General features: G+C 35.1%; 1 protein-coding gene across 1 annotated transcript in view; it reads right to left on the bottom strand.

Annotated features, from left to right (window-relative positions):
- The window catches only part of ADAMTS19 (ADAM metallopeptidase with thrombospondin type 1 motif 19), a 282,768-nt gene that overhangs the window by 206,549 nt on the left and 63,015 nt on the right, over positions 1-13,204 (bottom strand). The gene's annotated exons all lie outside the window — the stretch shown is intronic.

The following is a 13,204-nucleotide window of genomic DNA, read 5'->3' as shown; positions in this document are numbered from 1 at the left end:
CTCAAATGAAGCCAAATCAAAGCAGAAACCACAAACAAAAAACATGTATAGGTTTGCCTACATAAAAAGTAAGAACTTCCATTTATTAAAACATGTAACTATTACAGTGGAAGTCTTGCCACCCTGTGAGAGGAGATAGTTCAATACTTTTCCAGAATAAAGAAATAAAGAGCTATTCTAAATTAATGACTGTCTAATTGAAAAATGGGCAGAACTTGAACAACCATTTCTCACAATAGGATATCTAAATGCCTAATTATCATGGGACAATGTCTAACATCACTGGTCTTCAAAGAAATACAAATTAAAACCAAAATACATTAAATAAATTAAAATCCCTGGAATAAGCTAAAATTAAAGACTCTGACTATATCAAGTGCTGACAAGACTGTGGGGACAAATAGAAGTACCATATGCATACATACTGAGAGATTAAACTGGGATAAACACTTTGAAAACCTAGTTTGCAGTGTCTACTAAAGTTGAATATTTGCATACCCATTAATCAATGATCTAAAATATACAGCCATCAGAAATGCATACAAATCTCATGCACAAACTATTCAGAGTGGCACTATTTTTAAAATTCAAATAATCATCAATAGTATATGGATAAAGAAATGTTAGAATATTCATGTAATGGAATACTATATAGCAATGAAAAGGAACCAGCTGCTGTAACATGTGAAACTATGGAAGAACCTTACAAATAATGAGGTTCATCCACATAATACTGATGGAAAGAAGCCAAGTACAAAAGATTAGGTAGTATGATTCCATTTAAAGACACATCAAAACCTGGGAAGAAATGCTCTTAAAAACCAACTCAGTGAATATCTTAGGTTTGGAGAAATTAGAGCCCGGGCATGGCACAAGGGAGAGATCTGTGGTGTTGTCATTTTCTTTTCCTTCTTTTTTTTTTTTCCTTCAAGTTCTGGGATACATGTGCAGAACGTGTAGGTTTGTTACATAGGTATACATGTGCTATAGCAGTCTGCTGGCTGCATAAATGTCTTCTTTTGAGAAGTGTCTGTTCGTACCTTTTGGCCACTTTTTGATGGGGTTGTTTTTTGTTGTTGTTGTTGTTTTGTCTTGTAAATTTGTTCAAGTTCCTTGTAGATTCTGGATATTAGCCCTTAGTCAGATGTCTAGATTGCAAAAATTTTCTCCCAATCTGTTGGATGCCTGTTCACTCTTATGATAGTTTATTTTGCTATGCAGAAGCTCTTCAGTTTAATTAGATCCCATTTGTCGATTTTGGCTTTTGTTGCAATTGCTTTTGGTGTTTTAGTCATGAAGTCTTTGCCCATGCCTATGTCCTGAATGGTGTTGCCTAAGTTTTCTTCTAGGGTTTTTATGGTTTTGGGCTTTACATTTAAGTCTTTAATCTATCTCGAGTTAATTTTTGTATAAGGTGTAAGGAAGGGGTCTAGTTTCTGTTTTCTGCATATGGCTAGTTTTCCCAGCACCATTTATTAAACAGGGAATACTTTCATCACTGATTGCTTTTGTCAGGTTTGTCGATGATCAGATGGTTGTAGATGTGTGGTATTTTTGAAGTCGCTGTTCTGTTCCATTTGTCTCTTTATCTGTTTTGGTACCAGTACCATGCTGTTTTGGTTACTGTAGCCTTGTAGTAGTTTGAAGTCAAGTAGTGTGATGCCTCTAGCTTTCTTCTTTTTGCTTGTCTTGGCTATACTGGCTATTTTTGGTTCCATATGAAACTTAAAGTAGTTTTTTTCTAATTCTGCAAAGAAAGTCAATGGAAGCTTGATAGGAATAGCATTGAATCTATAAATTACTTTAGGCAGTATGGCCATTTTCACAATATCAATTCTTCCCATCCATAAGCATGATTTTTTTCCCCATGTGTTTGTGTCCTCTCTTATTTCCTTGAGCAGTAGTTTGTAATTCTCCTAGAAGAGGTCCTTCATGTCCCTTATAAGCTGAATTCCTAGGTATTCTCTATAGTAGCTATTGATTCCAGTAGCTATTGGTTATGTTCACACTGGGAAAATTCAGCAGTTGAACATATTGTTTCTGCAATTTTCTGTATGCCCATGGTGCTTCAATAATAAATTTACAATTATAACAGTTTTATTGAGGGTAACTTACACGCCACATTATGCAGCCATTCACAAGTACAATTCAATCAAGTTTAAGAATTTTCTACAGTTGAAGAATAATCTCCATGGTATATTGTTAAATCAGCTATCACTTGCTCCTTTCCTTGCCGTTTATCATATTCTGTTGATGTCTCTAAGCTGCTATCATCTTTCCACAACTTGCACTGTTGACTGACACCTTTGTATTTCTTTACTATTTAATATAAATTCAGTGAAGTCTGTTCAAGAGTGAAGTGAAACACGTATATTCAATTAGTCATGATTCCCTGTATGTCTCTAACTTTGTTTTGAATTCAGGATATGTGTTCTCACAGTTCTAATCGATCTTTTTGGTTTCTGATAAGTTGAGTCTTATTCCAGGTGCCTTGGTTTTAGCTTGCCTATTCTATTCTATTCTATGCTATGCTATGCTATGCTATGCTATGCTATGCTATGCTATCCTATCCTATCCTATCCTATCCTATCCTATCCTATCCTATCCTACTAACCACATATCCTACCTTGCTTTGACCTCTAACATCTTTTCATGTTTACAGAATAATTTATCTCTTGGTTTATTTTTCTTTTCTTTCCCTTTTTTTTTTTTTTTTTTTTTTTAAGATGGAGTCTCAGTCTGCCACGCAGGCTGGAGTGCAGTGTCGCGATCTTGGCTCACTTCAACCTCTGCCTCCTGGGTTCACGTGATTCTCCTGCCTCTGCCTCTTAAGTAGCTGGGATTACAGGCATGCACCACAATGCCTGGCTAATTTTTGCAGTTTTTGTAGAGACAGGGTTTTGCCATGTTGGCCAGTCTGGTCTTGAACTCCTGACCTCAGATGATCCACCTGCCTCGGCATCCCAAAGTGCTAGGATAACAGGTGTGAGCCACTGTTTACAGCCTTATCTCTTGGATTCTTGACCTACTGTTTAATTTGTATTATGACTTCTATGCCCACCTGTCAACTCTGTGATCTAATAAGAACTGGCTCCCATCACTACTGCTGGAAACTAATCTTATCTAGACTATCCCCATAAGTTACTGTTTCTCATTTTTTCTAGCAATGACACAGATTTTAAAATTATGTAATAAATCCAGTTTTACTCAACTATCATGTATAATCAGTTAACAAAGTTAACTGAAGTGTTATAACAATTAATGCAAATATTCCTTATTTATATCATATAACAAGGCAATGCAAGATGACAAAAACAATACTAGCCATCTGAATCAGAATCACTATAGTTAAAAGTAAACTTTATGGATCCAGATTCAGTACCAGAAGTTAATACCAAAGACCAAATTGATCATATATATATATACACACACACACACAACTATGCATACATATGTTATTTATATATTATGTGTGTATATACTTACATTCTAACATATATACATGTGTATATATATTAATATTTATATTAATTAATATTATATATTTTTATATATAATATATATAATAAAGCCAAAATCACGACACTGCACTCTAGCCTGGGTGGCAGACTGAGACTCCATCTTAAAAAAAGAAAAGAAAAGAAAAAGAAACCAAGAGATAAATTAATATTTATATATATAATAATTAATATATATTAATGTGTGTATATATATACACACACACACACATACACACATACTTTCAACACCATCTTTGTAGATGGATATATAATTGGCCTTGAAGGGAAATGAGAATCTGAGTATTATCCATCACATATTCACCAACTGTGACAAGTGATAGCTTCTCACCAGTGTCAACTTCTGCTGAGCAAATGAGATTAATATGGATACATCCAATAACTAAAAAGAGACACTTCCTTCTACTTAGACACTTTTCCACATTTTCTCTTACTTTCTCCCAGCTATCACCTTCTTGTCCTCAGATGCTGTATAAGATGCTGTAGTAGCGACTATTAAGTGTCCATCAGTATCCATTCTCCCTTTCTTACTTTTAGGAATAAAAAATTCCCTAACCACATCCCCACCCAAACACTACTTTTTGGTCAGATGTGTGGCTATGTACCCAGAAACATTTCTCAGTCTACTGTTCAACTGAGTGTAATTATGTCACTGAGTTGTAAAACATGGAATTTGAACAGAACTAGTATGTACAACTTTTGGTTACCCTTTAAAAGAAAATCACTTGTCTCCTACTTTCCTTCCTTCATCCTATAGGCTAGAATCTAGACAAAGTATAGAGAGCTTAGGTGGACATTGGAAGATAACATTTCTGGGGGATGTTAAACCAATTCTTTGGGGTCAAAATGCATAGATAAAAATCTTGGATTTGCAACTTACTAGCTTTGGGACTGTGGGACAAAAACTTACTTTTCTACTTATTTGTTGTATAGATAAAAATTATATATGACTAGGAATATGTGAGCATGTATATTGAACTTGCTTATTGCAATGTATAATTCATATATTAAATGTGAAATATGTTAGCTATTAGATGACATTTTTAATATGGAAATTAATCTTTATATTTATTTGATCTCTAAATGGGAACACGCACACTTACATGGGTTTAAAGTTTCACCTAGATATATACTCTATGCTCTCATTAAAAATTTTGCTTTTAGCAAACTATTACATTTTGATTATCAAATAATATTTACTAAAACCTACAGTAAATAATCACTGGTCATATTAAAACTATTTTTTTATATTCAGAACTCAAGAAAATTCCTACAGCAACTATTTTGTTACTGCAATGTTTAAGCAATCTAATAACACCACAGCCCACATGAAAATCTCTTCCTTGAAAGATGCTTTCCTTTGTAAAAGAGAAAACTGGATTCCATTCTAGAAGGCTATAAAGTAGAAAGCTATAAACGTATAAAATATATCACTACAGTGACCATCTCATTCACAGTATCACTGGGATAACCTCATGGAGGTCAGAGAAGAGACAAATTAGGGCATGGAGCTGGCATTATAGGAGATAGAAAAAGGGTTAGTTCTCATTCAGAGCTGAGGCTTAGGGTCCTGAGCGATGAGCTGCAGCAGATAAGAGAAAACCATGCAGATTTAGAAAATGAGATAATAAAATACAACAATTTTACAACTTTAGACTCATTAGAAATCATGTAAATGAATCTCAGAATCATGAGTATCTACTCCAATTGGCAGAGAAGTGACTCATACAAATACATATAACTGGATAGCAAAAGATCTGTTGGAAAAAATGTATCTCAACTCTTAACAGAGTAACACTCTGCATAATCATTGTCCAAATAATAATAATTAGTGGAAACAAATAATAATTCTTACTCAAAGTGTTTACAAACATTGTTTATCTTTCCTATCATTGAAATGTCATCTTACTCTCTTAGGTTTCACAAAGAAGATTGTGTCTTCCCACATTTTTGTCTTTAGAGGCTGATTTTTACTCATATTTTTGTGTCCAGGGTATGGCATGCAGTGAATAATATTCATGGAATTAATGTGAAGAAACCTTATGTCCAGCATTTTATTAGGCTCCCTAGTGTGTAACACCACATGCACAAAATGCAATGGTAGCATTACAAAGCAATAGCTTGGAAAGGCTAAGGGAAAGTAGCATCCAGGGGGATTCAGAAGGACTTCCCTAAGATACTAAGTCTTGGAGGATGAGAAGATTAAAGGAAAAGAGGAGAAAGTTTTGAAGAAAACCAGGAGACTTAGAGACAGGAAGGAGTATGGTACATAGGGATAGAAATAAAAGACCTCTATAAACTCAGATGTTTCTCTAAATATGAAGAAGAATCACATTTCGGGGTCCATGTTTAAAATGCTGATTCTCTTGGGTCCCGGCCTCAGTAATTCTGACTTAGTGCATCTGGATGGGATCCAGAAATCTTCATTTTAACTCTGATCCCCAGGTGATTTTGGTGCACTTAATCTACTTACCATATTCAGGTTGTTGTGTGCTTAGCTGAAGAGTATGAATTTTACTCTGAAGGTGTGAAGAATCCCAGAAAAGAATATTATCAAATGCACCTTTTTAAAAAATTGGAAACTAGATTATGAGAGGGTTAGACTGAAATCAAGAAGACACAGAGAAAGCAATAAACTGCAGTAATCCAAGCAATATTTAAATTGGCTGTAGAGTCAAGGGTCCAGGGTCTCCTGGTATGCAAAATGGCATACTGGGAATCACATCATCCCTTGTGTGTTTATTTACAATCTTTCAGTTTCCCTTGTCTTTTTTTTTTTTCCTATAAAATGAGAACAGGGAGGGTAGAGCAAAACGGTGGAACAGAACATTCCACCAATTGTCCCCACTGCAAGGACACCAAGTTAACCATCTACACAGAAAAAAAAAAAATACCTTCACAAAAACTGAAAATCACGTGAGCACTCATAATACCCGGTTTTAACTTCATATCGCTGAAAAAGGCACTGAAGATAGAAAAAAACAGTGCTGAATTGCTGATACCACCCCTCCCCCACCCCAGCAGTTGCAGAGTGATGCAGAGAGTATCTCTGGGTGCTGGGAGACGGAGAATAGAGCAATAATTGCGAGGCAGTGATCTCAGTGCTGCCCTGTTAGAGCAGAAAGGAAAACCAGATCAAACTCAGATGACACCCATCACAGAGAGAGCATTTAAATCAGTCTTAGCAGGAGGGGAATCAGCAATCCCACTGGTAAGAAACTGAGTGCCTGTAAACCTCGATACTGAAGGCTACAGCACTCTGAGCCTCCAAGAAAATTTGAAAGGCAGTTAGGCTATAAGGACTGCAACTCTTAGGCAAGTCCTAGAGATAGTGCACTAGGAGATACACACAGTATACTGAGACACCAACTGGGATAGCCAAGGAAGTTCTGGCATCACCCCTCCCCTAACCTCAGGCTGCATAGCTGGTGGCTCCAAAGAGACTCCCTCCTTCTGCTTGAGGCGAGAAGAGGGAAATGTGGGGAAGACTTTGTCTTACATCTATGATATGAGCACAGCTACAGCAAGATAGGGCACCAGTTAGAGTTGTGAGGCCTCCATTCCACGTCCTAGCTCCCAAAAGACATTTCTAGATATCCCCTAGGCCAGAAGGGAACCCATTGCCTTGAAGAAAAGAACCTAGTCCTGGCAATATTTTCCACCTGCTAACTGAAAAGCCCTGAATATCCAGCTGTGACACCCAGGTACTACATCGAGGACTTTGGGTGAACCTTTGAGACTTACTGGCTTCAGGTACCAGCAGAGCCACAGAGGGGTAGAACACCAAGTGAACTTGAAATAATTAAGAGGACTCAAGCAGGAATTCTGGAGTTGAAAAATGCAATTTGCATATTGAAGAGTGAATCACAGTCTTTTAACAGCAGAATTGAACAAGCAAAAGAAAGAATTAGTGATCTTGAAGACAGGCTATTTGAAAATACACAGTCAGAGGAGACAAAACAAAAAAGAATAAAAAACAATGAAGCAAACCTACAGGATCTAGAAAATTGCCTCAAAAGGGCAAATCTAAGAGTTATTGACCTTAAAGAAGAGGTAGAAAAAGAGATAGAGGCAGAAAGTTTTTACAAAGAAATAACAGAGAACTTCCCAAACCTAGACAAAGATACCAATATCCAAGTACAAAAAGGTTATAGAACACCAAGCAGATTTAACTCAAAGAAGACTACCTCAAGGCATTTAATAATCAAAATCTCAAATGTTAAGGATGAGGAAAGAATCCTAAAACCAGCAAGAGAAAAGAAACAAAAAACATACAATTGAGTTCCAATACACTGGCAGCAGTGGAAAGCTTACAAGCCAGGAGAGAGTGGTGTGACATGTACAGTGCTGAAGGAAAAATAATTTCCCCTTGATTAGTATATCTGGCAAAAATACCCTTCTAACATGAAGGAAAAATAAAGACCTTCCCACACAAACAAAAACTGAGGGATTTCAGCAATACCAGAACTGTCCTACAAAAAATGCTAAAGGAAATACTTCATTCAGAAAGAAAAGAACATTAATGAGCAATAAATAATCACCTGAAGGTACAAAACTCACTGGTAATACTAAGTACACAGAAAAACACAGAATATTATAACACTGTTACTGTGGTGTGCAAACTACTTTTATCCTAATTTAAGATACTAAACAATGAAACAATCAAAACTGATAACTATAAAAACTTTTGAAGACATAGTCAGTCCAATAAGACATAAATATAAACAAAAAAAGGTTAAAAAGTTGGAGTATGAAGTTAAGGCAGAGAGTTTTTGTTGGATTTCTTTATGCTTGTTTATTTATGGAAATACTATTAAGATGTTATCAGATTAAAATAATGGTTTATAAGATAGTATTTGCAACCTCATGGTAATCTCAAACCCAAAAACATATAATGGATACACAGAGAATAAAAAGCAAGAAACTAAGTCATATTATCAGAGAAAATCACCTTTGCTAGAGGAATACAGGAAGAAAAGAAACAAGGAAGATAAGACCACAAAACAACCAGAAAACAAATAGCAAAATGGCAAGAGTAAGTCCTTACTGATCAATAATAACATTAATGTAAATGGACTAAACTATCTAATCAAAAGACATGAAGTGGCTAAACAGATGAAAAACCGAGACCCATTGATCTGTTGCCTACAAGAAACACACTTCACCTATAAAGAGACATATAGACTGAAAATAAAAGATTGGAAAGAGATATTCCATGCCAATAAAAACCAAAAAACAGCAGGAGTTGCTATATTTATATAAGACAAAATAGATTTCCAAACAAAAACTATAAAAGACAAAGAAGGTCACTATATAATGATAAAGGGGTCCATTAAACAAGAGGATATAACAATTTTAAATATATATGTAACCAACACTCATATATATAAAGAAAATATTATCAGAGCTATTGGGAGAGAATAGGCCACAATACAATAATAGCTGGAGACTTCAACACCCCACTTTAAGCACTGGATACATCTTCCAGACAGAAAATCAACCAAGAAATATCAGATTTAATCTGCACTATAGGCCAAATGACTCTAATAAAAATTTACAGAACATTTTAACCAAGAGCTGCAGAATACGCATTCTTTTCCTCAGCATGTGGATCATTCTCAAGGAAAGACCATATGTTACATCTTTAAAAAAAAGCGTTAAATCATTCCAAAAGCTGAAGTAATATAATATCAAACATCTTCTCTAACCAAAATGGAATAAAACTAGAAATTGATAACAAGATGGAATTTTGGAAATTATGAAAATACATGGAAATTAAACTATGCTTCTCAATGACCAGTGGGTCAATGAAGAAAGTGACAAAGAAATTGGAAAATTTCTTTAAACAAAGATGATGAAAACAAAACACACCAAAACCTTTGGGATTCAGCAAAAGCAGTACTCAATTATAACTATAAGTGCCTACATCAAAAAAAAAAAAAAAAAAAAAAAAAGGAAAAATCTCAAAAAACCTAACAATGCATCTTAGATAACTAGAATAGCAAGAACAAACCAAATTTAAAACTAGAATAAAAGGAATAATAAAGATCAGAGCAGAAATAAATGAAATTGAAATAAAAAATACAAAAAAAATCAATAAAACAGAAGGGTGTTTTCTTTGTAAAGTTAAACAAAACTGACAAACCCTTAGCCAGACTAAGAACAAAAGAGAGAAAGTCCAAATAAATAAAATCAGAAATGAAAAAGGAGACATTACAACCAATACTGTAGAAATTCAAAGGATCATTAGTAGCTACTATGAGCAACTATATGCCAATACATTGTAAAAAATAGAAGAAATGGACAATTTCCTAGATATATATAACCTACCAAGATTGAAACAGGAAGAAATCAAAAATCTGAACAGATAGAAAGTAACAAGATTGAAGCCATAAAAAAATGTCTTCCAGTAAAGTAAAGCCCAGGACCCCATGGCTTCACTGCTGAATTCTATCAAACATTTAAGGAAGAACTAATAGCCATCCTAGTCAAACTATTCCAAAAAAAGTAAGAGGAGGGAATACTTCCAAAGTCATTTTAGGTAACCTGTATTACCCTGATACAAAAAAACAGAAACCAAACAAACAAATAAGCAGAAAAAAGACATATAAATTGAAAAAAAAAATACTACAGGCTAATATCTCTGATGAATACTGATGTAAAAGTCTTCAACAAAATACTAGAAAACTGAATGCAACAATATATTAGAAAGTTTCTTCAACATGACAAATTGGAAAATATCCCTGGGATGCTAGGATGGTTCAACAATTGCAAATCAGTTGACATGATACATCTTCTAAACAGAATGAAGGATAAAACCACATGATCATGTCAATTCATGCTGAAAAAGCATTTCATAAAATTCAGCATCCCTTCAGTATAAAAACTCTCAAAAAACTTGAGATAGAAGGAACATACATCAACATAATAAAAATCATATGCTGGCCGGGCGCGGTGGCTCAAGCCTGTAATCCCAGCACTTTGGGAGGCCGAGACGGGCGGATCACGAGGTCAGGAGATCGAGACCATCCTGGCTAATATGGTGAAACCCCGTCTCTACTAAAAATACAAAAAAAAACTAGCCGGGCGAGGTGGTGGGCGCCTGTAGTCCCAGCTACTCGGGAGGCTGAGGCAGGAGAATGGCGTAAACCCGGGAGGCGGAGCTTGCAGTGAGCTGAGATCCGGCCACTGCACTCCAGCCTGGGCGACAAAGCGAGACTCCGTCTCAAAAAAAAAAAAAAAAAAAAAAAAAAAAAAAAAAAATCATATGCCACAGACCCACAGCTAGTATCATACTAAATGAGGAAAAACAGAAAGACTTTTCTCTAAAATCTGTAACACAACAAGGATGCCGACTGTCTCCACTGTTATTAAATATATTATTGGAAGTCCTAGCTAGAGCAATCAAATGAGAAAAATACAAAGGGCATCCAAATTGGAAAGGAAGAAGTCAAATTATCCTTGTTTGCTGATGATATAATCCTATATTAGGAAAAACCTAATGACTCCACAAGAAAACTATTAAAACACAAAAATTCAGTAAAGTTGCAGAATACAAAATCAACATGCAAAAATCATTGCATTTCTATTTGCCAACAGTGAACAATGTGAAAAAGAAATTTTAAAATGTAGCCCCATTTACAATAGCCACACATAAAATTAAATACCTAGGAAGTAACCAAAGAAGTGAAAGACCTCTATAATGAAAACTATAAAACACTGATGAGGGAAAGTGAAGAAGATAACAAAAAGTAGAAAGATATTCCATGTTCATGGGTTAGAAGAATCAATATTGCTAAAATGTCCATGCTACTCAAAGCAACCTACAGATTCAAAAACAGTCCCAAAATTTACACAGAATCACTAAAAGACCCCAGACAGAGCTATCCTTGGCAAAAAGAACAAAACTGGGGGAATCAAATTACCTGACTTCAAATTGTACTAAAGAGTTACAGTAACCAAAAGAGCATGGTACTAGCATAAAAACAGGCACATATACCAATGGAACATAACAGAGAACCAAGAAACAAATCCACACACCTACAGTGAACTCATTTTTGAAAAAGGTGCCAAGAACATATAATAGGGAAAAGACAGTCTCATCAATAAACGGTGCTGGGAAAACCGAATATCCATTTGCAAAAGAATGAAACTATATCCCTATCTCTCACCATATACAAAAATCAAATCAAAATGGATTAAAGATTTAAATCTAAGACCTCAAACTATGAAACTATTACAAGAAAACTTTGGGGAAAATCTCCAGGACATTGGTCTCAGCAAAGATTTGTTGAGTAATACACCACAAGCACAGGCATCCAAAGCAAAAAATGAACAAATGGGATCATATCAAGTTAAAAAGCTTCTGCAAGGCAAAGGATACAATTAACAAAGTGGAGACAACCCACAGAATGGGAGAAAATATTTGCAAACTATCCATCTGACAAAGGTTTAATAACTAGAATATATAAGTAGCTCAAACAACTCTACAGGAAAAAAAACTCATAATCCAATAAAAAAATGCAAAATATTTGAATAGGCATTTCTCAAAAGAAGACATACAAATGGCAAACAGGCACATGAAAAGGTGCTCAACATCATTGGTCACCAGATAAATGCAAATGAAAACTACAATGAGATATCATCTTGCCTCAGTTAAAATGGCTTTTATTCAGAAGACAGCCAACAAATGCTGGCAAGGATATGGAGAAAAGGGAACCCTTGTACACTGTTAGTGAGAATGTAAATTAGTACAACCACTATGGAGAACAGTTTGAAGGTTCCTCAAACACTAAAAATAGAGCTACCATATTACCCAGCAATCCCACTGCTGGGTATATACCCAAAAGAAAGGAAATCAGTGTATCTAAGAGATATCTGCACTTCTATGTTTGTTGCAGCACCGTTTTTTCAGCAGCTAAGATTTGGGAGCAATCTAAGGGTCCAGCAGCAGATGAACGGATAAAGAAAATGTGGTACTTACACACAATGAAATATTATTCAGCCACAAAATGAATGAGATACAGTCATTTGCAGCAACATGGATGGAACTGGAGATCATTATGTTAAGTGAAAGAAGTCAGGCACAGAAAGACAAACATGGGATGGTCTCACTTATTTGTGGGATCTAAAAATCAAAACAATTAAACTCATGGACATAAACAGTAGAAGGATGGTTAGCATAGGCTAGGAAGGGTAGTGGGGGGTTTGAGGGGAGGTGGGGATAGTTAATGGGTACAAAAAAGTTAGAAAAAATGAGTAAGACCTATTATTTGATAGCACAATAGGGTAACTATAGTCAATAATAACATAATTGTATATTTTTAGATAACTTAAATAATGTAATTGGATTATTTGTATCTCAAAACATAAGTTGTTGAGGGGATGGATACCCCATTTGCCATGATGTGCTTGTTTCACAATGCATACCTATATGAAGACATTTTATGTGCCTGATAAATATATACACCTACTATGTACCCACAACAAATTTTTTTAAATAATAAGAAATGAGGGTACAAATACCTCCTACCTCAAAGGATTATAGAAAACATAAAAATAAAATAACACATGTAACATAACTACATGAACTGGCACATGATACATTTTATAGAAGAGTGTGTGTGTGTGTGTGTGTGTGTGTGTGTGTGTGTGTCTTTTAGAGATGGGATCAGGTCTCACTCTGT

Source organism: Macaca mulatta, chromosome 6 (genome assembly GCF_049350105.2).
Source record: "Macaca mulatta isolate MMU2019108-1 chromosome 6, T2T-MMU8v2.0, whole genome shotgun sequence".
In the NCBI taxonomy this organism is placed as follows: domain Eukaryota; kingdom Metazoa; phylum Chordata; class Mammalia; order Primates; family Cercopithecidae; genus Macaca; species Macaca mulatta.
The sequence above is the reverse complement of the archived record's forward strand: the minus strand, read 5'-3'. Positions and strand labels throughout refer to the sequence as shown.